This window comes from Haliaeetus albicilla, unplaced genomic scaffold (assembly GCF_947461875.1).
Source record: "Haliaeetus albicilla unplaced genomic scaffold, bHalAlb1.1 scaffold_34, whole genome shotgun sequence".
NCBI classification, from domain to species: Eukaryota; Metazoa; Chordata; class Aves; order Accipitriformes; family Accipitridae; genus Haliaeetus; species Haliaeetus albicilla.
The window spans coordinates 3,014,762-3,042,647 of NW_027212433.1; positions in this window are offsets into that span (position 1 = coordinate 3,014,762).

Sequence of the window (27,886 nt, forward strand, 5' to 3'; positions counted from 1 at the left end):
TTCGGGAACAGGCTCTGCCGAGGATGCGCACCGTGAGATGTTCCTTCTCTGGGCAAGCACAGATCCCCAAACCTGTTGTGCCTGTGAATAGGCTGCAGGGGGAAGGTGAAGACCAGCAACAGCTTTCCGGGCTGCCACCTTCCGTGTGGGACAAGGAGCCGGACGTTTGCCTTTTCGGGAACAGGCTCTGCCGAGGATGCGCACCGTGAGATGTTCCTTCTCTGGGCAAGCACAGATCCCAAAACCTGTTGTGCCTGTGAATAGGCTGCAGGGGGAAGGTGAAGACCAGCAACAGCTTTCCGGGCTGCCACCTTCCGTGTGGGACAAGGAGCCGGACGTTTGCCTTTTCGGGAACAGGCTCTGCCGAGGATGCGCACCGTGAGATGTTCCTTCTCTGGGCAAGCACAGATCCCCAAACCTGTTGTGCCTGTGAATAGGCTGCAGGGGGAAGGTGAAGACCAGCAACAGCTTTCCGGGCTGCCACCTTCCGTGTGGGACAAGGAGCCGGACGTTTGCCTTTTTGGGAACAGGCTCTGCCGAGGATGCGCACCGTGAGATGTTCCTTCTCTGGGCAAGCACAGATCCCCAAACCTGTTGTGCCTGTGAATAGGCTGCAGGGGGAAGGTGAAGACCAGCAACAGCTTTCCGGGCTGCCACCTTCCGTGTGGGACAAGGAGCCGGACGTTTGTCTTTTCGGGAACAGGCTCTGCCGAGGCTGCGCACCGTGAGATGTTCCTTCTCTGGGCAAGCACAGATCCCCAAACCTGTTGTGCCTGTGAATAGGCTGCAGGGGGAAGGTGAAGACCAGCAAGAGCTTTCCGGGCTGCCACCTTCCGTGTGGGACAAGGAGCCGGACGTTTGCCTTTTCGGGAACAGGCTCTGCCGAGGATGCGCACCGTGAGATGTTCCTTCTCTGGGCAAGCACAGATCCCAAAACCTGTTGTGCCTGTGAATAGGCTGCAGGGGGAAGGTGAAGACCAGCAACAGCTTTCCGGGCTGCCACCTTCCGTGTGGGACAAGGAGCCGGACGTCTGCCTTTTCGGGAACAGGCTCTGCCGAGGATGCGCACCGTGAGATGTTCCTTCTCTGGGCAAGCAGAGATCCCAAAACCTGTTGTGCCTGTGAATAGGCTGCAGGGGGAAGGTGAAGACCAGCAACAGCTTTCCGGGCTGCCACCTTCCGTGTGGGACAAGGAGCCGGACGTCTGCCTTTTCGGGAACAGGCTCTGCCGAGGATGCGCACCGTGAGATGTTCCTTCTCTGGGCAAGCACAGATCCCCAAACCTGTTGTGCCTGTGAATAGGCTGCAGGGGGAAGGTGAAGACCAGCAACAGCTTTCCGGGCTGCCACCTTCCGTGTGGGACAAGGAGCCGGACGTTTGCCTTTTCGGGAACAGGCTCTGCCGAGGATGCGCACCGTGAGATGTTCCTTCTCTGGGCAAGCACAGATCCCCAAACCTGTTGTGCCTGTGAATAGGCTGCAGGGGGAAGGTGAAGACCAGCAACAGCTTTCAGGGCTGCCACCTTCCGTGTGGGACAAGGAGCCGGACGTTTGCCTTTTCGGGAACAGGCTCTGCCGAGGATGCGCACCGTGAGAGATTGCGTCTTTTGGAAAGCACAGATCCCAAAACCTGTTGTGCCTGTGAATAGGCTGCAGGGGGAAGGTGAAGACCAGCAACAGCTTTCCGGGCTGCCACCTTCCGTGTGGGACAAGGAGCCGGACGTTTGCCTTTTTGGGAACAGGCTCTGCCGAGGATGCGCACCGTGAGATGTTCCTTCTCTGGGCAAGCACAGATCCCCAAACCTGTTGTGCCTGTGAATAGGCTGCAGGGGGAAGGTGAAGACCAGCAACAGCTTTCCGGGCTGCCACCTTCCGTGTGGGACAAGGAGCCGGACGTTTGCCTTTTCGGGAACAGGCTCTGCCGAGGATGCGCACCGTGAGATGTTCCTTCTCTGGGCAAGCACAGATCCCCAAACCTGTTGTGCCTGTGAATAGGCTGCAGGGGGAAGGTGAAGACCAGCAACAGCTTTCAGGGCTGCCACCTTCCGTGTGGGACAAGGAGCCGGACGTTTGCCTTTTCGGGAACAGGCTCTGCCGAGGGTGCGCACCGTGAGAGATTGCGTCTTTGGGAAAGCAGAGATCCCCAAACCTGTTGTGCCTGTGAATAGGCTGCAGGGGGAAGGTGAAGACCAGCAACAGCTTTCCGGGCTGCCACCTTCCGTGTGGGACAAGGAGCCGGACGTTTGCCTTTTCGGGAACAGGCTCTGCCGAGGATGCGCACCGTGAGATGTTCCTTCTCTGGGCAAGCACAGATCCCCAAACCTGTTGTGCCTGTGAATAGGCTGCAGGGGGAAGGTGAAGACCAGCAACAGCTTTCCGGGCTGCCACCTTCCGTGTGGGACAAGGAGCCGGACGTCTGCCTTTTCGGGAACAGGCTCTGCCGAGGATGCGCACCGTGAGATGTTCCTTCTCTGGGCAAGCACAGATCCCCAAACCTGTTGTGCCTGTGAATAGGCTGCAGGGGGAAGGTGAAGACCAGCAACAGCTTTCCGGGCTGCCACCTTCCGTGTGGGACAAGGAGCCGGACGTTTGCCTTTTCGGGAACAGGCTCTGCCGAGGATGCGCACCGTGAGATGTTCCTTCTCTGGGCAAGCACAGATCCCCAAACCTGTTGTGCCTGTGAATAGGCTGCAGGGGGAAGGTGAAGACCAGCAACAGCTTTCAGGGCTGCCACCTTCCGTGTGGGACAAGGAGCCGGACGTTTGCCTTTTCGGGAACAGGCTCTGCCGAGGATGCGCACCGTGAGAGATTGCGTCTTTGGGAAAGCACAGATCCCAAAACCTGTTGTGCCTGTGAATAGGCTGCAGGGGGAAGGTGAAGACCAGCAACAGCTTTCCGGGCTGCCTCCTTCTGTGTGGGACAAGGAGCCGGACGTTTGCCTTTTCGGGAACAGGCTCTGCCGAGGATGCGCACCGTGAGATGTTCCTTCTCTGGGCAAGCAGAGATCCCAAAACCTGTTGTGCCTGTGAATAGGCTGCAGGGGGAAGGTGAAGACCAGCAACAGCTTTCAGGGCTGCCACCTTCCGTGTGGGACAAGGAGCCGGACGTTTGCCTTTTCGGGAACAGGCTCTGCCGAGGATGCGCACCGTGAGATGTTCCTTCTCTGGGCAAGCACAGATCCCCAAACCTGTTGTGCCTGTGAATAGGCTGCAGGGGGAAGGTGAAGACCAGCAACAGCTTTCCGGGCTGCCACCTTCCGTGTGGGACAAGGAGCCGGACGTTTGCCTTTTCGGGAACAGGCTCTGCCGAGGATGCGCACCGTGAGATGTTCCTTCTCTGGGCAAGCACAGATCCCCAAACCTGTTGTGCCTGTGAATAGGCTGCAGGGGGAAGGTGAAGACCAGCAACAGCTTTCAGGGCTGCCACCTTCCGTGTGGGACAAGGAGCCGGACGTTTGCCTTTTCGGGAACAGGCTCTGCCGAGGATGCGCACCGTGAGAGATTGCGTCTTTGGGAAAGCACAGATCCCCAAACCTGTTGTGCCTGTGAATAGGCTGCAGGGGGAAGGTGAAGACCAGCAACAGCTTTCCGGGCTGCCACCTTCCGTGTGGGACAAGGAGCCGGACGTTTGCCTTTTCGGGAACAGGCTCTGCCGAGGATGCGCACCGTGAGATGTTCCTTCTCTGGGCAAGCACAGATCCCAAAACCTGTTGTGCCTGTGAATAGGCTGCAGGGGGAAGGTGAAGACCAGCAACAGCTTTCCGGGCTGCCACCTTCCGTGTGGGACAAGGAGCCGGACGTTTGCCTTTTCGGGAACAGGCTCTGCCGAGGATGCGCACCGTGAGATGTTCCTTCTCTGGGCAAGCACAGATCCCCAAACCTGTTGTGCCTGTGAATAGGCTGCAGGGGGAAGGTGAAGACCAGCAACAGCTTTCCGGGCTGCCACCTTCCGTGTGGGACAAGGAGCCGGACGTTTGCCTTTTCGGGAACAGGCTCTGCCGAGGATGCGCACCGTGAGATGTTCCTTCTCTGGGCAAGCACAGATCCCCAAACCTGTTGTGCCTGTGAATAGGCTGCAGGGGGAAGGTGAAGACCAGCAACAGCTTTCCGGGCTGCCACCTTCCGTGTGGGACAAGGAGCCGGACGTTTGTCTTTTCGGGAACAGGCTCTGCCGAGGCTGCGCACCGTGAGATGTTCCTTCTCTGGGCAAGCACAGATCCCCAAACCTGTTGTGCCTGTGAATAGGCTGCAGGGGGAAGGTGAAGACCAGCAAGAGCTTTCCGGGCTGCCACCTTCCGTGTGGGACAAGGAGCCGGACGTTTGCCTTTTCGGGAACAGGCTCTGCCGAGGATGCGCACCGTGAGATGTTCCTTCTCTGGGCAAGCACAGATCCCAAAACCTGTTGTGCCTGTGAATAGGCTGCAGGGGGAAGGTGAAGACCAGCAACAGCTTTCCGGGCTGCCACCTTCCGTGTGGGACAAGGAGCCGGATGTTTGCCTTTTCGGGAACAGGCTCTGCCGAGGATGCGCACCGTGAGATGTTCCTTCTCTGGGCAAGCACAGATCCCCAAACCTGTTGTGCCTGTGAATAGGCTGCAGGGGGAAGGTGAAGACCAGCAACAGCTTTCCGGGCTGCCACCTTCCGTGTGGGACAAGGAGCCGGACGTTTGCCTTTTCGGGAACAGGCTCTGCCGAGGATGCGCACCGTGAGATGTTCCTTCTCTGGGCAAGCACAGATCCCCAAACCTGTTGTGCCTGTGAATAGGCTGCAGGGGGAAGGTGAAGACCAGCAACAGCTTTCCGGGCTGCCACCTTCCGTGTGGGACAAGGAGCCGGACGTTTGCCTTTTCGGGAACAGGCTCTGCCGAGGATGCGCACCGTGAGATGTTCCTTCTCTGGGCAAGCACAGATCCCCAAACCTGTTGTGCCTGTGAATAGGCTGCAGGGGGAAGGTGAAGACCAGCAACAGCTTTCCGGGCTGCCACCTTCCGTGTGGGACAAGGAGCCGGACGTTTGCCTTTTTGGGAACAGGCTCTGCCGAGGATGCGCACCGTGAGATGTTCCTTCTCTGGGCAAGCACAGATCCCAAAACCTGTTGTGCCTGTGAATAGGCTGCAGGGGGAAGGTGAAGACCAGCAACAGCTTTCCGGGCTGCCACCTTCCGTGTGGGACAAGGAGCCGGACGTTTGCCTTTTCGGGAACAGGCTCTGCCGAGGATGCGCACCGTGAGATGTTCCTTCTCTGGGCAAGCACAGATCCCCAAACCTGTTGTGCCTGTGAATAGGCTGCAGGGGGAAGGTGAAGACCAGCAACAGCTTTCCGGGCTGCCACCTTCCGTGTGGGACAAGGAGCCGGACGTTTGCCTTTTCGGGAACAGGCTCTGCCGAGGATGCGCACCGTGAGATGTTCCTTCTCTGGGCAAGCACAGATCCCCAAACCTGTTGTGCCTGTGAATAGGCTGCAGGGGGAAGGTGAAGACCAGCAACAGCTTTCCGGGCTGCCACCTTCCGTGTGGGACAAGGAGCCGGACATTTGCCTTTTCGGGAACAGGCTCTGCCGAGGATGCGCACCGTGAGATGTTCCTTCTCTGGGCAAGCACAGATCCCAAAACCTGTTGTGCCTGTGAATAGGCTGCAGGGGGAAGGTGAAGACCAGCAACAGCTTTCAGGGCTGCCACCTTCCGTGTGGGACAAGGAGCCGGACGTCTGCCTTTTCGGGAACAGGCTCTGCCGAGGATGCGCACCGTGAGATGTTCCTTCTCTGGGCAAGCACAGATCCCCAAACCTGTTGTGCCTGTGAATAGGCTGCAGGGGGAAGGTGAAGACCAGCAACAGCTTTCCGGGCTGCCACCTTCCGTGTGGGACAAGGAGCCGGACGTTTGCCTTTTCGGGAACAGGCTCTGCCGAGGATGCGCACCGTGAGATGTTCCTTCTCTGGGCAAGCACAGATCCCCAAACCTGTTGTGCCTGTGAATAGGCTGCAGGGGGAAGGTGAAGACCAGCAACAGCTTTCAGGGCTGCCACCTTCCGTGTGGGACAAGGAGCCGGACGTTTGCCTTTTCGGGAACAGGCTCTGCCGAGGATGCGCACCGTGAGAGATTGCGTCTTTTGGAAAGCACAGATCCCAAAACCTGTTGTGCCTGTGAATAGGCTGCAGGGGGAAGGTGAAGACCAGCAACAGCTTTCCGGGCTGCCACCTTCCGTGTGGGACAAGGAGCCGGACGTTTGCCTTTTTGGGAACAGGCTCTGCCGAGGATGCGCACCGTGAGATGTTCCTTCTCTGGGCAAGCACAGATCCCCAAACCTGTTGTGCCTGTGAATAGGCTGCAGGGGGAAGGTGAAGACCAGCAACAGCTTTCCGGGCTGCCACCTTCCGTGTGGGACAAGGAGCCGGACGTTTGCCTTTTCGGGAACAGGCTCTGCCGAGGATGCGCACCGTGAGATGTTCCTTCTCTGGGCAAGCACAGATCCCCAAACCTGTTGTGCCTGTGAATAGGCTGCAGGGGGAAGGTGAAGACCAGCAACAGCTTTCAGGGCTGCCACCTTCCGTGTGGGACAAGGAGCCGGACGTTTGCCTTGTCGGGAACAGGCTCTGCCGAGGATGCGCACCGTGAGATGTTCCTTCTCTGGGCAAGCACAGATCCCCAAACCTGTTGTGCCTGTGAATAGGCTGCAGGGGGAAGGTGAAGACCAGCAACAGCTTTCCGGGCTGCCACCTTCCGTGTGGGACAAGGAGCCGGACGTTTGCCTTTTCGGGAACAGGCTCTGCCGAGGATGCGCACCGTGAGATGTTCCTTCTCTGGGCAAGCACAGATCCCCAAACCTGTTGTGCCTGTGACTAGGCTGCAGGGGGAAGGTGAAGACCAGCAACAGCTTTCCGGGCTGCCACCTTCCGTGTGGGACAAGGAGCCGGACGTCTGCCTTTTCGGGAACAGGCTCTGCCGAGGATGCGCACCGTGAGATGTTCCTTCTCTGGGCAAGCACAGATCCCCAAACCTGTTGTGCCTGTGAATAGGCTGCAGGGGGAAGGTGAAGACCAGCAACAGCTTTCCGGGCTGCCACCTTCCGTGTGGGACAAGGAGCCGGACGTTTGCCTTTTCGGGAACAGGCTCTGCCGAGGATGCGCACCGTGAGATGTTCCTTCTCTGGGCAAGCACAGATCCCCAAACCTGTTGTGCCTGTGAATAGGCTGCAGGGGGAAGGTGAAGACCAGCAACAGCTTTCAGGGCTGCCACCTTCCGTGTGGGACAAGGAGCCGGACGTTTGCCTTTTCGGGAACAGGCTCTGCCGAGGATGCGCACCGTGAGATGTTCCTTCTCTGGGCAAGCACAGATCCCAAAACCTGTTGTGCCTGTGAATAGGCTGCAGGGGGAAGGTGAAGACCAGCAAGAGCTTTCCGGGCTGCCACCTTCCGTGTGGGACAAGGAGCCGGACGTTTGCCTTTTCGGGAACAGGCTCTGCCGAGGATGCGCACCGTGAGATGTTCCTTCTCTGGGCAAGCACAGATCCCCAAACCTGTTGTGCCTGTGAATAGGCTGCAGGGGGAAGGTGAAGACCAGCAACAGCTTTCAGGGCTGCCACCTTCCGTGTGGGACAAGGAGCCGGACGTTTGCCTTTTCGGGAACAGGCTCTGCCGAGGGTGCGCACCGTGAGAGATTGCGTCTTTGGGAAAGCAGAGATCCCCAAACCTGTTGTGCCTGTGAATAGGCTGCAGGGGGAAGGTGAAGACCAGCAACAGCTTTCCGGGCTGCCACCTTCCGTGTGGGACAAGGAGCCGGACGTTTGCCTTTTCGGGAACAGGCTCTGCCGAGGATGCGCACCGTGAGATGTTCCTTCTCTGGGCAAGCACAGATCCCCAAACCTGTTGTGCCTGTGAATAGGCTGCAGGGGGAAGGTGAAGACCAGCAACAGCTTTCCGGGCTGCCACCTTCCGTGTGGGACAAGGAGCCGGACGTTTGCCTTTTCGGGAACAGGCTCTGCCGAGGATGCGCACCGTGAGATGTTCCTTCTCTGGGCAAGCACAGATCCCCAAACCTGTTGTGCCTGTGAATAGGCTGCAGGGGGAAGGTGAAGACCAGCAACAGCTTTCCGGGCTGCCACCTTCCGTGTGGGACAAGGAGCCGGACGTTTGCCTTTTCGGGAACAGGCTCTGCCGAGGATGCGCACCGTGAGATGTTCCTTCTCTGGGCAAGCACAGATCCCAAAACCTGTTGTGCCTGTGAATAGGCTGCAGGGGGAAGGTGAAGACCAGCAACAGCTTTCCGGGCTGCCACCTTCCGTGTGGGACAAGGAGCCGGACGTTTGCCTTTTCGGGAACAGGCTCTGCCGAGGATGCGCACCGTGAGATGTTCCTTCTCTGGGCAAGCACAGATCCCCAAACCTGTTGTGCCTGTGAATAGGCTGCAGGGGGAAGGTGAAGACCAGCAACAGCTTTCCGGGCTGCCACCTTCCGTGTGGGACAAGGAGCCGGACGTTTGCCTTTTCGGGAACAGGCTCTGCCGAGGATGCGCACCGTGAGATGTTCCTTCTCTGGGCAAGCACAGATCCCAAAACCTGTTGTGCCTGTGAATAGGCTGCAGGGGGAAGGTGAAGACCAGCAACAGCTTTCCGGGCTGCCACCTTCCGTGTGGGACAAGGAGCCGGACGTTTGCCTTTTCGGGAACAGGCTCTGCCGAGGATGCGCACCGTGAGATGTTCCTTCTCTGGGCAAGCACAGATCCCCAAACCTGTTGTGCCTGTGAATAGGCTGCAGGGGGAAGGTGAAGACCAGCAACAGCTTTCCGGGCTGCCACCTTCCGTGTGGGACAAGGAGCCGGACGTTTGCCTTTTCGGGAACAGGCTCTGCCGAGGCTGCGCACCGTGAGATGTTCCTTCTCTGGGCAAGCAGAGATCCCAAAACCTGTTGTGCCTGTGAATAGGCTGCAGGGGGAAGGTGAAGACCAGCAAGAGCTTTCCGGGCTGCCACCTTCCGTGTGGGACAAGGAGCCGGACGTTTGCCTTTTCGGGAACAGGCTCTGCCGAGGATGCGCACCGTGAGATGTTCCTTCTCTGGGCAAGCACAGATCCCAAAACCTTTTGAGCCTGTGAATAGGCTGCAGGGGGAAGGTGAAGACCAGCAACAGCTTTCCGGGCTGCCACCTTCCGTGTGGGACAAGGAGCCGGACGTTTGCCTTTTCGGGAACAGGCTCTGCCGAGGATGCGCACCGTGAGATGTTCCTTCTCTGGGCAAGCACAGATCCCCAAACCTGTTGTGCCTGTGAATAGGCTGCAGGGGGAAGGTGAAGACCAGCAACAGCTTTCAGGGCTGCCACCTTCCGTGTGGGACAAGGAGCCGGACGTCTGCCTTTTCGGGAACAGGCTCTGCCGAGGATGCGCACCGTGAGATGTTCCTTCTCTGGGCAAGCAGAGATCCCAAAACCTGTTGTGCCTGTGAATAGGCTGCAGGGGGAAGGTGAAGACCAGCAACAGCTTTCAGGGCTGCCACCTTCCGTGTGGGACAAGGAGCCGGACGTTTGCCTTTTCGGGAACAGGCTCTGCCGAGGATGCGCACCGTGAGATGTTCCTTCTCTGGGCAAGCACAGATCCCCAAACCTGTTGTGCCTGTGAATAGGCTGCAGGGGGAAGGTGAAGACCAGCAACAGCTTTCCGGGCTGCCACCTTCCGTGTGGGACAAGGAGCCGGACGTTTGCCTTTTCGGGAACAGGCTCTGCCGAGGATGCGCACCGTGAGATGTTCCTTCTCTGGGCAAGCACAGATCCCCAAACCTGTTGTGCCTGTGAATAGGCTGCAGGGGGAAGGTGAAGACCAGCAACAGCTTTCAGGGCTGCCACCTTCCGTGTGGGACAAGGAGCCGGACGTTTGCCTTTTCGGGAACAGGCTCTGCCGAGGATGCGCACCGTGAGAGATTGCGTCTTTGGGAAAGCACAGATCCCCAAACCTGTTGTGCCTGTGAATAGGCTGCAGGGGGAAGGTGAAGACCAGCAACAGCTTTCCGGGCTGCCACCTTCCGTGTGGGACAAGGAGCCGGACGTTTGCCTTTTCGGGAACAGGCTCTGCCGAGGATGCGCACCGTGAGATGTTCCTTCTCTGGGCAAGCACAGATCCCCAAACCTGTTGTGCCTGTGAATAGGCTGCAGGGGGAAGGTGAAGACCAGCAACAGCTTTCCGGGCTGCCACCTTCCGTGTGGGACAAGGAGCCGGACGTTTGCCTTTTCGGGAACAGGCTCTGCCGAGGATGCGCACCGTGAGATGTTCCTTCTCTGGGCAAGCACAGATCCCAAAACCTGTTGTGCCTGTGAATAGGCTGCAGGGGGAACGTGAACACCAGCAACAGCTTTCAGGGCTGCCACCTTCCGTGTGGGACAAGGAGCCGGACGTTTGCCTTTTTGGGAACAGGCTCTGCCGAGGATGCGCACCGTGAGATGTTCCTTCTCTGGGCAAGCACAGATCCCCAAACCTGTTGTGCCTGTGAATAGGCTGCAGGGGGAAGGTGAAGACCAGCAACAGCTTTCCGGGCTGCCACCTTCCGTGTGGGACAAGGAGCCGGACGTTTGTCTTTTCGGGAACAGGCTCTGCCGAGGCTGCGCACCGTGAGATGTTCCTTCTCTGGGCAAGCACAGATCCCCAAACCTGTTGTGCCTGTGAATAGGCTGCAGGGGGAAGGTGAAGACCAGCAACAGCTTTCCGGGCTGCCACCTTCCGTGTGGGACAAGGAGCCGGACGTTTGCCTTTTCGGGAACAGGCTCTGCCGAGGATGCGCACCGTGAGATGTTCCTTCTCTGGGCAAGCACAGATCCCCAAACCTGTTGTGCCTGTGAATAGGCTGCAGGGGGAAGGTGAAGACCAGCAACAGCTTTCAGGGCTGCCACCTTCCGTGTGGGACAAGGAGCCGGACGTTTGCCTTTTCGGGAACAGGCTCTGCCGAGGATGCGCACCGTGAGAGATTGCGTCTTTGGGAAAGCACAGATCCCCAAACCTGTTGTGCCTGTGAATAGGCTGCAGGGGGAAGGTGAAGACCAGCAACAGCTTTCCGGGCTGCCACCTTCCGTGTGGGACAAGGAGCCGGACGTTTGCCTTTTCGGGAACAGGCTCTGCCGAGGATGCGCACCGTGAGATGTTCCTTCTCTGGGCAAGCACAGATCCCAAAACCTGTTGTGCCTGTGAATAGGCTGCAGGGGGAAGGTGAAGACCAGCAACAGCTTTCCGGGCTGCCACCTTCCGTGTGGGACAAGGAGCCGGACGTTTGCCTTTTCGGGAACAGGCTCTGCCGAGGATGCGCACCGTGAGATGTTCCTTCTCTGGGCAAGCACAGATCCCAAAACCTGTTGTGCCTGTGAATAGGCTGCAGGGGGAAGGTGAAGACCAGCAACAGCTTTCAGGGCTGCCACCTTCCGTGTGGGACAAGGAGCCGGACGTTTGCCTTTTCGGGAACAGGCTCTGCCGAGGATGCGCACCGTGAGATGTTCCTTCTCTGGGCAAGCACAGATCCCCAAACCTGTTGTGCCTGTGAATAGGCTGCAGGGGGAAGGTGAAGACCAGCAACAGCTTTCCGGGCTGCCACCTTCCGTGTGGGACAAGGAGCCGGACGTTTGTCTTTTCGGGAACAGGCTCTGCCGAGGCTGCGCACCGTGAGATGTTCCTTCTCTGGGCAAGCACAGATCCCCAAACCTGTTGTGCCTGTGAATAGGCTGCAGGGGGAAGGTGAAGACCAGCAACAGCTTTCCGGGCTGCCACCTTCCGTGTGGGACAAGGAGCCGGACGTTTGCCTTTTCGGGAACAGGCTCTGCCGAGGATGCGCACCGTGAGATGTTCCTTCTCTGGGCAAGCACAGATCCCAAAACCTGTTGTGCCTGTGAATAGGCTGCAGGGGGAAGGTGAAGACCAGCAACAGCTTTCCGGGCTGCCACCTTCCGTGTGGGACAAGGAGCCGGATGTTTGCCTTTTCGGGAACAGGCTCTGCCGAGGATGCGCACCGTGAGATGTTCCTTCTCTGGGCAAGCACAGATCCCAAAACCTGTTGTGCCTGTGAATAGGCTGCAGGGGGAAGGTGAAGACCAGCAACAGCTTTCCGGGCTGCCACCTTCCGTGTGGGACAAGGAGCCGGACGTTTGCCTTTTCGGGAACAGGCTCTGCCGAGGATGCGCACCGTGAGATGTTCCTTCTCTGGGCAAGCAGAGATCCCCAAACCTGTTGTGCCTGTGAATAGGCTGCAGGGGGAAGGTGAAGACCAGCAACAGCTTTCCGGGCTGCCACCTTCCGTGTGGGACAAGGAGCCGGACGTTTGCCTTTTCGGGAACAGGCTCTGCCGAGGATGCGCACCGTGAGATGTTCCTTCTCTGGGCAAGCACAGATCCCCAAACCTGTTGTGCCTGTGAATAGGCTGCAGGGGGAAGGTGAAGACCAGCAACAGCTTTCCGGGCTGCCACCTTCCGTGTGGGACAAGGAGCCGGACGTTTGCCTTTTCAGGAACAGGCTCTGCCGAGGATGCGCACCGTGAGATGTTCCTTCTCTGGGCAAGCACAGATCCCCAAACCTGTTGTGCCTGTGAATAGGCTGCAGGGGGAAGGTGAAGACCAGCAACAGCTTTCCGGGCTGCCACCTTCCGTGTGGGACAAGGAGCCGGACGTTTGCCTTTTCGGGAACAGGCTCTGCCGAGGATGCGCACCGTGAGATGTTCCTTCTCTGGGCAAGCACAGATCCCCAAACCTGTTGTGCCTGTGAATAGGCTGCAGGGGGAAGGTGAAGACCAGCAACAGCTTTCCGGGCTGCCACCTTCCGTGTGGGACAAGGAGCCGGACGTTTGCCTTTTCGGGAACAGGCTCTGCCGAGGATGCGCACCGTGAGATGTTCCTTCTCTGGGCAAGCACAGATCCCCAAACCTGTTGTGCCTGTGAATAGGCTGCAGGGGGAAGGTGAAGACCAGCAACAGCTTTCCGGGCTGCCACCTTCCGTGTGGGACAAGGAGCCGGATGTTTGCCTTTTCGGGAACAGGCTCTGCCGAGGATGCGCACCGTGAGATGTTCCTTCTCTGGGCAAGCAGAGATCCCAAAACCTGTTGTGCCTGTGAATAGGCTGCAGGGGGAAGGTGAAGACCAGCAACAGCTTTCAGGGCTGCCACCTTCCGTGTGGGACAAGGAGCCGGACGTTTGCCTTTTCGGGAACAGGCTCTGCCGAGGATGCGCACCGTGAGATGTTCCTTCTCTGGGCAAGCAGAGATCCCCAAACCTGTTGTGCCTGTGAATAGGCTGCAGGGGGAAGGTGAAGACCAGCAACAGCTTTCCGGGCTGCCACCTTCCGTGTGGGACAAGGAGCCGGACGTTTGCCTTTTCGGGAACAGGCTCTGCCGAGGATGCGCACCGTGAGATGTTCCTTCTCTGGGCAAGCACAGATCCCCAAACCTGTTGTGCCTGTGAATAGGCTGCAGGGGGAAGGTGAAGACCAGCAACAGCTTTCCGGGCTGCCACCTTCCGTGTGGGACAAGGAGCCGGACGTTTGCCTTTTCGGGAACAGGCTCTGCCGAGGATGCGCACCGTGAGAGATTGCGTCTTTGGGAAAGCACAGATCCCAAAACCTGTTGTGCCTGTGAATAGGCTGCAGGGGGAAGGTGAAGACCAGCAACAGCTTTCCGGGCTGCCACCTTCCGTGTGGGACAAGGAGCCGGACGTTTGCCTTTTTGGGAACAGGCTCTGCCGAGGATGCGCACCGTGAGATGTTCCTTCTCTGGGCAAGCACAGATCCCCAAACCTGTTGTGCCTGTGAATAGGCTGCAGGGGGAAGGTGAAGACCAGCAACAGCTTTCCGGGCTGCCACCTTCCGTGTGGGACAAGGAGCCGGACGTTTGCCTTTTCGGGAACAGGCTCTGCCGAGGATGCGCACCGTGAGATGTTCCTTCTCTGGGCAAGCACAGATCCCCAAACCTGTTGTGCCTGTGAATAGGCTGCAGGGGGAAGGTGAAGACCAGCAACAGCTTTCAGGGCTGCCACCTTCCGTGTGGGACAAGGAGCCGGACGTTTGCCTTTTCGGGAACAGGCTCTGCCGAGGGTGCGCACCGTGAGAGATTGCGTCTTTGGGAAAGCAGAGATCCCCAAACCTGTTGTGCCTGTGAATAGGCTGCAGGGGGAAGGTGAAGACCAGCAACAGCTTTCCGGGCTGCCACCTTCCGTGTGGGACAAGGAGCCGGACGTTTGCCTTTTCGGGAACAGGCTCTGCCGAGGATGCGCACCGTGAGATGTTCCTTCTCTGGGCAAGCACAGATCCCCAAACCTGTTGTGCCTGTGACTAGGCTGCAGGGGGAAGGTGAAGACCAGCAACAGCTTTCCGGGCTGCCACCTTCCGTGTGGGACAAGGAGCCGGACGTTTGCCTTTTCGGGAACAGGCTCTGCCGAGGATGCGCACCGTGAGATGTTCCTTCTCTGGGCAAGCACAGATCCCCAAACCTGTTGTGCCTGTGAATAGGCTGCAGGGGGAAGGTGAAGACCAGCAACAGCTTTCCGGGCTGCCACCTTCCGTGTGGGACAAGGAGCCGGACGTTTGCCTTTTCGGGAACAGGCTCTGCCGAGGATGCGCACCGTGAGATGTTCCTTCTCTGGGCAAGCACAGATCCCAAAACCTGTTGTGCCTGTGAATAGGCTGCAGGGGGAACGTGAACACCAGCAACAGCTTTCAGGGCTGCCACCTTCCGTGTGGGACAAGGAGCCGGACGTTTGCCTTTTCGGGAACAGGCTCTGCCGAGGATGCGCACCGTGAGATGTTCCTTCTCTGGGCAAGCACAGATCCCCAAACCTGTTGTGCCTGTGAATAGGCTGCAGGGGGAAGGTGAAGACCAGCAACAGCTTTCCGGGCTGCCACCTTCCGTGTGGGACAAGGAGCCGGACGTTTGCCTTTTCGGGAACAGGCTCTGCCGAGGATGCGCACCGTGAGATGTTCCTTCTCTGGGCAAGCACAGATCCCAAAACCTGTTGTGCCTGTGAATAGGCTGCAGGGGGAAGGTGAAGACCAGCAAGAGCTTTCAGGGCTGCCACCTTCCGTGTGGGACAAGGAGCCGGACGTTTGCCTTTTCGGGAACAGGCTCTGCCGAGGATGCGCACCGTGAGATGTTCCTTCTCTGGGCAAGCACAGATCCCCAAACCTGTTGTGCCTGTGAATAGGCTGCAGGGGGAAGGTGAAGACCAGCAAGAGCTTTCCGGGCTGCCACCTTCCGTGTGGGACAAGGAGCCGGACGTTTGCCTTTTCGGGAACAGGCTCTGCCGAGGATGCGCACCGTGAGATGTTCCTTCTCTGGGCAAGCACAGATCCCCAAACCTGTTGTGCCTGTGAATAGGCTGCAGGGGGAAGGTGAAGACCAGCAACAGCTTTCCGGGCTGCCACCTTCCGTGTGGGACAAGGAGCCGGACGTTTGCCTTTTCGGGAACAGGCTCTGCCGAGGATGCGCACCGTGAGATGTTCCTTCTCTGGGCAAGCACAGATCCCCAAACCTGTTGTGCCTGTGAATAGGCTGCAGGGGGAAGGTGAAGACCAGCAACAGCTTTCCGGGCTGCCACCTTCCGTGTGGGACAAGGAGCCGGACGTTTGCCTTTTCGGGAACAGGCTCTGCCGAGGATGCGCACCGTGAGATGTTCCTTCTCTGCGCAAGCACAGATCCCCAAACCTGTTGTGCCTGTGAATAGGCTGCAGGGGGAAGGTGAAGACCAGCAACAGCTTTCCGGGCTGCCACCTTCCGTGTGGGACAAGGAGCCGGACGTTTGCCTTTTCGGGAACAGGCTCTGCCGAGGATGCGCACCGTGAGATGTTCCTTCTCTGGGCAAGCACAGATCCCAAAACCTGTTGTGCCTGTGAATAGGCTGCAGGGGGAAGGTGAAGACCAGCAACAGCTTTCCGGGCTGCCACCTTCCGTGTGGGACAAGGAGCTGGACGTTTGCCTTTTCGGGAACAGGCTCTGCCGAGGATGCGCACCGTGAGATGTTCCTTCTCTGGGCAAGCACAGATCCCCAAACCTGTTGTGCCTGTGAATAGGCTGCAGGGGGAAGGTGAAGACCAGCAACAGCTTTCCGGGCTGCCACCTTCCGTGTGGGACAAGGAGCCGGACGTTTGCCTTTTCGGGAACAGGCTCTGCTGAGGATGCGCACCGTGAGATGTTCCTTCTCTGGGCAAGCACAGATCCCCAAACCTGTTGTGCCTGTGAATAGTCTGCAGGGGGAAGGTGAAGACCAGCAACAGCTTTCCGGGCTGCCACCTTCCGTGTGGGACAAGGAGCCGGACGTTTGCCTTTTCGGGAACAGGCTCTGCCGAGGATGCGCACCGTGAGAGATTGCGTCTTTGGGCAAGCACAGATCCCCAAACCTGTTGTGCCTGTGACTAGGCTGCAGGGGGAAGGTGAAGACCAGCAACAGCTTTCCGGGCTGCCACCTTCCGTGTGGGACAAGGAGCCGGACGTTTGCCTTTTCGGGAACAGGCTCTGCCGAGGATGCGCACCATGAGAGATTGCGTCTTTGGGAAAGCAGAGATTCCCAGTGCGGTGGTGCCTGTGAATAGGCTGCAGGGGGAAGGTGAAGACCAGCAACAGCTTTCCGGGCTGCCACCTTCCGTGTGGGACAAGGAGCCGGACGTTTGCCTTTTCGGGAACAGGCTCTGCCGAGGATGCGCACCGTGAGATGTTCCTTCTCTGGGCAAGCACAGATCCCCAAACCTGTTGTGCCTGTGAATAGGCCGCAGGGGGAAGGTGAAGACCAGCAACAGCTTTCAGGGCTGCCACCTTCCGTGTGGGACAAGGAGCCGGACGTTTGCCTTTTCGGGAACAGGCTCTGCCGAGGATGCGCACCGTGAGATGTTCCTTCTCTGGGCAAGCACAGATCCCCAAACCTGTTGTGCCTGTGAATAGGCCGCAGGGGGAAGGTGAAGACCAGCAACAGCTTTCAGGGCTGCCACCTTCCGTGTGGGACAAGGAGCCGGACATTTGCCTTTTCGGGAACAGGCTCTGCCGAGGATGCGCACCGTGAGATGTTCCTTCTCTGGGCAAGCACAGATCCCAAAACCTGTTGTGCCTGTGAATAGGCTGCAGGGGGAAGGTGAAGACCAGCAACAGCTTTCCGGGCTGCCACCTTCCGTGTGGGACAAGGAGCCGGACGTTTGCCTTTTCGGGAACAGGCTCTGCCGAGGATGCGCACCATGAGAGATTGCGTCTTTGGGAAAGCACAGATCCCCAAACCTGTTGTGCCTGTGAATAGGCTGCAGGGGGAAGGTGAAGACCAGCAACAGCTTTCCGGGCTGCCACCTTCCGTGTGGGACAAGGAGCCGGACGTTTGCCTTTTCGGGAACAGGCTCTGCCGAGGATGCGCACCGTGAGATGTTCCTTCTCTGGGCAAGCACAGATCCCAAAACCTGTTGTGCCTGTGAATAGGCTGCAGGGGGAAGGTGAAGACCAGCAACAGCTTTCCGGGCTGCCACCTTCCGTGTGGGACAAGGAGCCGGACGTTTGCCTTTTCGGGAACAGGCTCTGCTGAGGATGCGCACCGTGAGATGTTCCTTCTCTGGGCAAGCACAGATCCCAAAACCTGTTGTGCCTGTGAATAGGCTGCAGGGGGAAGGTGAAGACCAGCAACAGCTTTCCGGGCTGCCACCTTCCGTGTGGGACAAGGAGCCGGACGTTTGCCTTTTCGGGAACAGGCTCTGCCGAGGATGCGCACCATGAGAGATTGCGTCTTTGGGAAAGCAGAGATTCCCAGTGCGGTGGTGCCTGTGAATAGGCTGCAGGGGGAAGGTGAAGACCAGCAACAGCTTTCCGGGCTGCCACCTTCCGTGTGGGACAAGGAGCCGGACGTTTGCCTTTTCGGGAACAGGCTCTGCCGAGGATGCGCACCGTGAGATGTTCCTTCTCTGGGCAAGCACAGATCCCCAAACCTGTTGTGCCTGTGAATAGGCTGCAGGGGGAAGGTGAAGACGAGCAACAGCTTTCCGGGCTGCCACCTTCCGTGTGGGACAAGGAGCCGGACGTTTGCCTTTTCGGGAACAGGCTCTGCCGAGGATGCGCACCGTGAGAGATTGCGTCTTTGGGCAAGCACAGATCCCCAAACCTGTTGTGCCTGTGAATAGGCTGCAGGGGGAAGGTGAAGACCAGCAAGAGCTTTCCGGGCTGCCACCTTCCGTGTGGGACAAGGAGCCGGACGTTTGCCTTTTCGGGAACAGGCTCTGCCGAGGATGCGCACCGTGAGATGTTCCTTCTCTGGGCAAGCACAGATCCCCAAACCTGTTGTGCCTGTGAATAGGCTGCAGGGGGAAGGTGAAGACCAGCAACAGCTTTCCGGGCTGCCACCTTCCGTGTGGGACAAGGAGCCGGACGTTTGCCTTTTCGGGAACAGGCTCTGCCGAGGATGCGCACCGTGAGATGTTCCTTCTCTGGGCAAGCACAGATCCCCAAACCTGTTGTGCCTGTGAATAGGCTGCAGGGGGAAGGTGAAGACCAGCAACAGCTTTCAGGGCTGCCACCTTCCGTGTGGGACAAGGAGCCGGACGTTTGCCTTTTCGGGAACAGGCTCTGCCGAGGATGCGCACCGTGAGATGTTCCTTCTCTGGGCAAGCACAGATCCCCAAACCTGTTGTGCCTGTGAATAGGCTGCAGGGGGAAGGTGAAGACCAGCAACAGCTTTCCGGGCTGCCACCTTCCGTGTGGGACAAGGAGCCGGACGTTTGCCTTTTCGGGAACAGGCTCTGCCGAGGATGCGCACCGTGAGATGTTCCTTCTCTGGGCAAGCACAGATCCCCAAACCTGTTGTGCCTGTGAATAGGCTGCAGGGGGAAGGTGAAGACCAGCAACAGCTTTCCGGGCTGCCACCTTCCGTGTGGGACAAGGAGCCGGATGTTTGCCTTTTCGGGAACAGGCTCTGCTGAGGATGCGCACCGTGAGATGTTCCTTCTCTGGGCAAGCACAGATCCCCAAACCTGTTGTGCCTGTGAATAGGCTGCAGGGGGAAGGTGAAGACCAGCAACAGCTTTCCGGGCTGCCACCTTCCGTGTGGGACAAGGAGCCGGACGTTTGCCTTTTCGGGAACAGGCTCTGCCGAGGATGCGCACCGTGAGAGATTGCGTCTTTGGGAAAGCAGAGATTCCCAGTGCGGTGGTGCCTGTGAATAGGCTGCAGGGGGAAGGTGAAGACCAGCAACAGCTTTCCGGGCTGCCACCTTCCGTGTGGGACAAGGAGCCGGACGTTTGCCTTTTCGGGAACAGGCTCTGCCGAGGATGCGCACCGTGAGATGTTCCTTCTCTGGGCAAGCACAGATCCCCAAACCTGTTGTGCCTGTGAATAGGCTGCAGGGGGAAGGTGAAGACCAGCAACAGCTTTCAGGGCTGCCACCTTCCGTGTGGGACAAGGAGCCGGACGTTTGCCTTTTCGGGAACAGGCTCTGCCGAGGATGCGCACCGTGAGAGATAGCGTCTTTGGGAAAGCACAGATCCCAAAACCTGTTGTGCCTGTGAATAGGCTGCAGGGGGAAGGTGAAGACCAGCAACAGCTTTCCGGGCTGCCACCTTCCGTGTGGGACAAGGAGCCGGACGTTTGCCTTTTCGGGAACAGGCTCTGCCGAGGATGCGCACCGTGAGATGTTCCTTCTCTGCGCAAGCAGAGATCCCAAAACCTGTTGTGCCTGTGAATAGGCTGCAGGGGGAAGGTGAAGACCAGCAACAGCTTTCCGGGCTGCCACCTTCCGTGTGGGACAAGGAGCCGGACGTTTGCCTTTTCGGGAACAGGCTCTGCCGAGGATGCGCACCGTGAGATGTTCCTTCTCTGGGCAAGCACAGATCCCAAAACCTGTTGTGCCTGTGAATAGGCCGCAGGGGGAAGGTGAAGACCAGCAACAGCTTTCAGGGCTGCCACCTTCCGTGTGGGACAAGGAGCCGGACGTTTGCCTTTTCGGGAACAGGCTCTGCCGAGGATGCGCACCGTGAGATGTTCCTTCTCTGGGCAAGCACAGATCCCCAAACCTGTTGTGCCTGTGAATAGGCTGCAGGGGGAAGGTGAAGACCAGCAAGAGCTTTCCGGGCTGCCACCTTCCGTGTGGGACAAGGAGCCGGACGTTTGCCTTTTCGGGAACAGGCTCTGCCGAGGATGCGCACCGTGAGATGTTCCTTCTCTGGGCAAGCACAGATCCCCAAACCTGTTGTGCCTGTGACTAGGCTGCAGGGGGAAGGTGAAGACCAGCAACAGCTTTCCGGGCTGCCACCTTCCGTGTGGGACAAGGAGCCGGACGTTTGCCTTTTCGGGAACAGGCTCTGCCGAGGATGCGCACCGTGAGATGTTCCTTCTCTGGGCAAGCACAGATCCCCAAACCTGTTGTGCCTGTGAATAGGCTGCAGGGGGAAGGTGAAGACCAGCAAGAGCTTTCCGGGCTGCCACCTTCTGTGTGGGACAAGGAGCCGGACGTTTGCCTTTTCGGGAACAGGCTCTGCCGAGGATGCGCACCGTGAGATGTTCCTTCTCTGGGCAAGCACAGATCCCCAAACCTGTTGTGCCTGTGAATAGGCTGCAGGGGGAAGGTGAAGACCAGCAACAGCTTTCCGGGCTGCCACCTTCCGTGTGGGACAAGGAGCCGGACGTTTGCCTTTTCGGGAACAGGCTCTGCCGAGGATGCGCACCGTGAGATGTTCCTTCTCTGGGCAAGCACAGATCCCCAAACCTGTTGTGCCTGTGAATAGGCTGCAGGGGGAAGGTGAAGACCAGCAACAGCTTTCCGGGCTGCCACCTTCCGTGTGGGACAAGGAGCCGGACGTTTGCCTTTTCGGGAACAGGCTCTGCCGAGGATGCGCACCGTGAGATGTTCCTTCTCTGGGCAAGCACAGATCCCCAAACCTGTTGTGCCTGTGAATAGGCTGCAGGGGGAAGGTGAAGACCAGCAACAGCTTTCCGGGCTGCCACCTTCCGTGTGGGACAAGGAGCCGGACGTTTGCCTTTTCGGGAACAGGCTCTGCCGAAGATGCGCACCGTGAGATGTTCCTTCTCTGGGCAAGCACAGATCCCCAAACCTGTTGTGCCTGTGAATAGGCTGCAGGGGGAAGGTGAAGACCAGCAACAGCTTTCCGGGCTGCCACCTTCCGTGTGGGACAAGGAGCCGGACGTTTGCCTTTTCGGGAACAGGCTCTGCCGAGGATGCGCACCGTGACAGATTGCGTCTTTGGGAAAGCAGAGATCCCCAAACCTGTTGTGCCTGTGAATAGGCTGCAGGGGGAAGGTGAAGACCAGCAACAGCTTTCCGGGCTGCCACCTTCCGTGTGGGACAAGGAGCCGGACGTTTGCCTTTTTGGGAACAGGCTCTGCCGAGGATGCGCACCGTGAGATGTTCCTTCTCTGGGCAAGCACAGATCCCAAAACCTGTTGTGCCTGTGAATAGGCCGCAGGGGGAAGTTGAAGACCAGCAACAGCTTTCCGGGCTGCCACCTTCCGTGTGGGACAAGGAGCCGGACGTTTGCCTTTTCGGGAACAGGCTCTGCCGAGGATGCGCACCGTGAGATGTTCCTTCTCTGGGCAAGCACAGATCCCCAAACCTGTTGTGCCTGTGAATAGGCTGCAGGGGGAAGGTGAAGACCAGCAACAGCTTTCCGGGCTGCCACCTTCCGTGTGGGACAAGGAGCCGGACGTTTGCCTTTTCGGGAACAGGCTCTGCCGAGGATGCGCACCGTGAGAGATTGCGTCTTTGGGCAAGCACAGATCCCCAAACCTGTTGTGCCTGTGAATAGGCTGCAGGGGGAAGGTGAAGACCAGCAACAGCTTTCCGGGCTGCCACCTTCCGTGTGGGACAAGGAGCCGGACGTTTGCCTTTTCGGGAACAGGCTCTGCCGAGGATGCGCACCGTGAGATGTTCCTTCTCTGGGCAAGCACAGATCCCAAAACCTGTTGTGCCTGTGAATAGGCTGCAGGGGGAAGGTGAAGACCAGCAACAGCTTTCCGGGCTGCCACCTTCCGTGTGGGACAAGGAGCCGGACGTTTGCCTTTTCGGGAACAGGCTCTGCCGAGGATGCGCACCGTGAGATGTTCCTTCTCTGCGCAAGCAGAGATCCCAAAACCTGTTGTGCCTGTGAATAGGCTGCAGGGGGAAGGTGAAGACCAGCAACAGCTTTCAGGGCTGCCACCTTCCGTGTGGGACAAGGAGCCGGACGTTTGCCTTTTCGGGAACAGGCTCTGCCGAGGATGCGCACCGTGAGAGATTGCGTCTTTGGGAAAGCACAGATCCCCAAACCTGTTGTGCCTGTGAATAGGCTGCAGGGGGAAGGTGAAGACCAGCAACAGCTTTCAGGGCTGCCACCTTCCGTGTGGGACAAGGAGCCGGACGTTTGCCTTTTCGGGAACAGGCTCTGCCGAGGATGCGCACCGTGAGATGTTCCTTCTCTGGGCAAGCACAGATCCCCAAACCTGTTGTGCCTGTGAATAGGCTGCAGGGGGAAGGTGAAGACCAGCAACAGCTTTCCGGGCTGCCACCTTCCGTGTGGGACAAGGAGCCGGACGTTTGCCTTTTCGGGAACAGGCTCTGCCGAGGATGCGCACCGTGAGATGTTCCTTCTCTGGGCAAGCACAGATCCCCAAACCTGTTGTGCCTGTGAATAGGCTGCAGGGGGAAGGTGAAGACCAGCAAGAGCTTTCAGGGCTGCCACCTTCCGTGTGGGACAAGGAGCCGGACGTTTGCCTTTTCGGGAACAGGCTCTGCCGAGGATGCGCACCGTGAGATGTTCCTTCTCTGGGCAAGCACAGATCCCCAAACCTGTTGTGCCTGTGAATAGGCCGCAGGGGGAAGGTGAAGACCAGCAACAGCTTTCAGGGCTGCCACCTTCCGTGTGGGACAAGGAGCCGGACGTTTGCCTTTTCGGGAACAGGCTCTGCCGAGGATGCGCACCGTGAGATGTTCCTTCTCTGGGCAAGCACAGATCCCCAAACCTGTTGTGCCTGTGAATAGGCTGCAGGGGGAAGGTGAAGACCAGCAACAGCTTTCAGGGCTGCCACCTTCCGTGTGGGACAAGGAGCCGGACGTTTGCCTTTTCGGGAACAGGCTCTGCCGAGGATGCGCACCGTGAGATGTTCCTTCTCTGGGCAAGCACAGATCCCCAAACCTGTTGTGCCTGTGACTAGGCTGCAGGGGGAAGGTGAAGACCAGCAAGAGCTTTCCGGGCTGCCACCTTCCGTGTGGGACAAGGAGCCGGACGTTTGCCTTTTCGGGAACAGGCTCTGCCGAGGATGCGCACCGTGAGATGTTCCTTCTCTGGGCAAGCACAGATCCCCAAACCTGTTGTGCCTGTGAATAGGCTGCAGGGGGAAGGTGAAGACCAGCAAGAGCTTTCCGGACTGCCACCTTCCGTGTGGGACAAGGAGCCGGACGTTTGCCTTTTCGGGAACAGGCTCTGCCGAGGATGCGCACCGTGAGATGTTCCTTCTCTGGGCAAGCACAGATCCCCAAACCTGTTGTGCCTGTGAATAGGCCGCAGGGGGAAGGTGAAGACCAGCAACAGCTTTCCGGGCTGCCACCTTCCGTGTGGGACAAGGAGCCGGACGTTTGCCTTTTCGGGAACAGGCTCTGCCGAGGATGCGCACCGTGAGATGTTCCTTCTCTGGGCAAGCACAGATCCCCAAACCTGTTGTGCCTGTGAATAGGCTGCAGGGGGAAGGTGAAGACCAGCAACAGCTTTCCGGGCTGCCACCTTCCGTGTGGGACAAGGAGCCGGACGTTTGCCTTTTCGGGAACAGGCTCTGCTGAGGATGCGCACCGTGAGATGTTCCTTCTCTGGGCAAGCACAGATCCCCAAACCTGTTGTGCCTGTGAATAGGCTGCAGGGGGAAGGTGAAGACCAGCAACAGCTTTCCGGGCTGCCACCTTCCGTGTGGGACAAGGAGCCGGACGTTTGCCTTTTCGGGAACAGGCTCTGCCGAGGATGCGCACCGTGAGATGTTCCTTCTCTGCGCAAGCACAGATCCCAAAACCTGTTGTGCCTGTGAATAGGCTGCAGGGGGAAGGTGAAGACCAGCAACAGCTTTCCGGGCTGCCACCTTCCGTGTGGGACAAGGAGCCGGACGTTTGCCTTTTCGGGAACAGGCTCTGCCGAGGATGCGCACCGTGAGAGATTGCGTCTTTGGGAAAGCACAGATCCCCAAACCTGTTGTGCCTGTGAATAGGCTGCAGGGGGAAGGTGAAGACCAGCAACAGCTTTCCGGGCTGCCACCTTCCGTGTGGGACAAGGAGCCGGACGTTTGCCTTTTCGGGAACAGGCTCTGCCGAGGATGCGCACCGTGAGAGATTGCGTCTTTGGGAAAGCACAGATCCCCAAACCTGTTGTGCCTGTGAATAGGCTGCAGGGGGAAGGTGAAGACCAGCAACAGCTTTCAGGGCTGCCACCATCCGTGTGGGACAAGGAGCCGGACGTTTGCCTTTTCGGGAACAGGCTCTGCCGAGGATGCGCACCGTGAGATGTTCCTTCTCTGGGCAAGCACAGATCCCCAAACCTGTTGTGCCTGTGAATAGGCTGCAGGGGGAAGGTGAAGACCAGCAACAGCTTTCCGGGCTGCCACCTTCCGTGTGGGACAAGGAGCCGGATGTTTGCCTTTTTGGGAACAGGCTCTGCCGAGGATGCGCACCGTGAGATGTTCCTTCTCTGGGCAAGCACAGATCCCCAAACCTGTTGTGCCTGTGAATAGGCTGCAGGGGGAAGGTGAAGACCAGCAACAGCTTTCAGGGCTGCCACCTTCCGTGTGGGACAAGGAGCCGGACGTCTGCCTTTTCGGGAACAGGCTCTGCCGAGGATGCGCACCGTGAGATGTTCCTTCTCTGGGCAAGCACAGATCCCCAAACCTGTTGTGCCTGTGAATAGGCTGCAGGGGGAAGGTGAAGACCAGCAACAGCTTTCCGGGCTGCCACCTTCCGTGTGGGACAAGGAGCCGGACGTTTGCCTTTTCGGGAACAGGCTCTGCCGAGGATGCGCACCGTGAGATGTTCCTTCTCTGGGCAAGCACAGATCCCCAAACCTGTTGTGCCTGTGAATAGGCTGCAGGGGGAAGGTGAAGACCAGCAACAGCTTTCCGGGCTGCCACCTTCCGTGTGGGACAAGGAGCCGGACGTCTGCCTTTTCGGGAACAGGCTCTGCCGAGGATGCGCACCGTGAGATGTTCCTTCTCTGGGCAAGCACAGATCCCCAAACCTGTTGTGCCTGTGAATAGGCTGCAGGGGGAAGGTGAAGACCAGCAACAGCTTTCCGGGCTGCCACCTTCCGTGTGGGACAAGGAGCCGGACGTTTGCCTTTTCGGGAACAGGCTCTGCCGAGGATGCGCACCGTGAGATGTTCCTTCTCTGGGCAAGCACAGATCCCAAAACCTGTTGTGCCTGTGAATAGGCTGCAGGGGGAAGGTGAAGACCAGCAACAGCTTTCCGGGCTGCCACCTTCCGTGTGGGACAAGGAGCCGGACGTTTGCCTTTTCGGGAACAGGCTCTGCCGAGGATGCGCACCGTGAGATGTTCCTTCTCTGGGCAAGCACAGATCCCCAAACCTGTTGTGCCTGTGAATAGGCTGCAGGGGGAAGGTGAAGACCAGCAACAGCTTTCCGGGCTGCCACCTTCCGTGAAGGACAAGGAGCCGGACGTTTGCCTTTTCGGGAACAGGCTCTGCTGAGGATGCGCACCGTGAGATGTTCCTACTCTGGGCAAGCACAGATCCCCAAACCTGTTGTGCCTGTGAATAGGCTGCAGGGGGAAGGTGAAGACCAGCAACAGCTTTCCGGGCTGCCACCTTCCGTGTGGGACAAGGAGCCGGACGTTTGCCTTTCCGGGAACAGGCTCTGCCGAAGATGCGCACCGTGAGATGTTCCTTCTCTGGGCAAGCACAGATCCCCAAACCTGTTGTGCCTGTGAATAGGCTGCAGGGGGAAGGTGAAGACCAGCAACAGCTTTCCGGGCTGCCACCTTCCGTGTGGGACAAGGAGCCGGACGTTTGCCTTTTCGGGAACAGGCTCTGCCGAGGATGCGCACCGTGAGAGATTGCGTCTTTGGGAAAGCAGAGATCCCCAAACCTGTTGTGCCTGTGAATAGGCTGCAGGGGGAAGGTGAAGACCAGCAACAGCTTTCCGGGCTGCCACCTTCCGTGTGGGACAAGGAGCCGGACGTTTGCCTTTTCGGGAACAGGCTCTGCCGAGGATGCGCACCGTGAGATGTTCCTTCTCTGGGCAAGCACAGATCCCCAAACCTGTTGTGCCTGTGAATAGGCCGCAGGGGGAAGGTGAAGACCAGCAACAGCTTTCAGGGCTGCCACCTTCCGTGTGGGACAAGGAGCCGGACGTTTGCCTTTTCGGGAACAGGCTCTGCCGAGGATGCGCACCGTGAGATGTTCCTTCTCTGGGCAAGCACAGATCCCCAAACCTGTTGTGCCTGTGAATAGGCTGCAGGGGGAAGTTGAAGACCAGCAACAGCTTTCCGGGCTGCCACCTTCCGTGTGGGACAAGGAGCCGGACGTTTGCCTTTTCGGGAACAGGCTCTGCCGAGGATGCGCACCGTGAGATGTTCCTTCTCTGGGCAAGCACAGATCCCCAAACCTGTTGTGCCTGTGACTAGGCTGCAGGGGGAAGGTGAAGACCAGCAACAGCTTTCCGGGCTGCCACCTTCCGTGTGGGACAAGGAGCCGGACGTTTGCCTTTTCGGGAACAGGCTCTGCCGAGGATGCGCACCGTGAGATGTTCCTTCTCTGGGCAAGCACAGATCCCAAAACCTGTTGTGCCTGTGACTAGGCTGCAGGGGGAAGGTGAAGACCAGCAACAGCTTTCCGGGCTGCCACCTTCCGTGTGGGACAAGGAGCCGGACGTTTGCCTTTTTGGGAACAGGCTCTGCCGAGGATGCGCACCGTGAGATGTTCCTTCTCTGGGCAAGCAGAGATCCCAAAACCTGTTGTGCCTGTGAATAGGCTGCAGGGGGAAGGTGAAGACCAGCAACAGCTTTCAGGGCTGCCACCTTCCGTGTGGGACAAGGAGCCGGACGTTTGCCTTTTCGGGAACAGGCTCTGCCGAGGATGCGCACCGTGAGATGTTCCTTCTCTGGGCAAGCACAGATCCCAAAACCTGTTGTGCCTGTGAATAGGCTGCAGGGGGAAGGTGAAGACCAGCAACAGCTTTCCGGGCTGCCACCTTCCGTGTGGGACAAGGAGCCGGACGTTTGCCTTTTTGGGAACAGGCTCTGCCGAGGATGCGCACCGTGAGATGTTCCTTCTCTGGGCAAGCACAGATCCCCAAACCTGTTGTGCCTGTGAATAGGCTGCAGGGGGAAGGTGAAGACCAGCAACAGCTTTCAGGGCTGCCACCTTCCGTGTGGGACAAGGAGCCGGACGTTTGCCTTTTCGGGAACAGGCTCTGCCGAGGATGCGCACCGTGAGATGTTCCTTCTCTGGGCAAGCACAGATCCCCAAACCTGTTGTGCCTGTGAATAGGCTGCAGGGGGAAGGTGAAGACCAGCAACAGCTTTCCGGGCTGCCACCTTCCGTGTGGGACAAGGAGCCGGACGTTTGCCTTTTCGGGAACAGGCTCTGCCGAGGATGCGCACCGTGAGATGTTCCTTCTCTGGGCAAGCACAGATCCCCAAACCTGTTGTGCCTGTGAATAGGCTGCAGGGGGAAGGTGAAGACCAGCAACAGCTTTCCGGGCTGCCACCTTCCGTGTGGGACAAGGAGCCGGACGTTTGCCTTTTCGGGAACAGGCTCTGCCGAGGATGCGCACCGTGAGATGTTCCTTCTCTGGGCAAGCACAGATCCCCAAACCTGTTGTGCCTGTGAATAGGCTGCAGGGGGAAGGTGAAGACCAGCAAGAGCTTTCCGGGCTGCCACCTTCCGTGTGGGACAAGGAGCCGGACGTTTGCCTTTTCGGGAACAGGCTCTGCCGAGGATGCGCACCG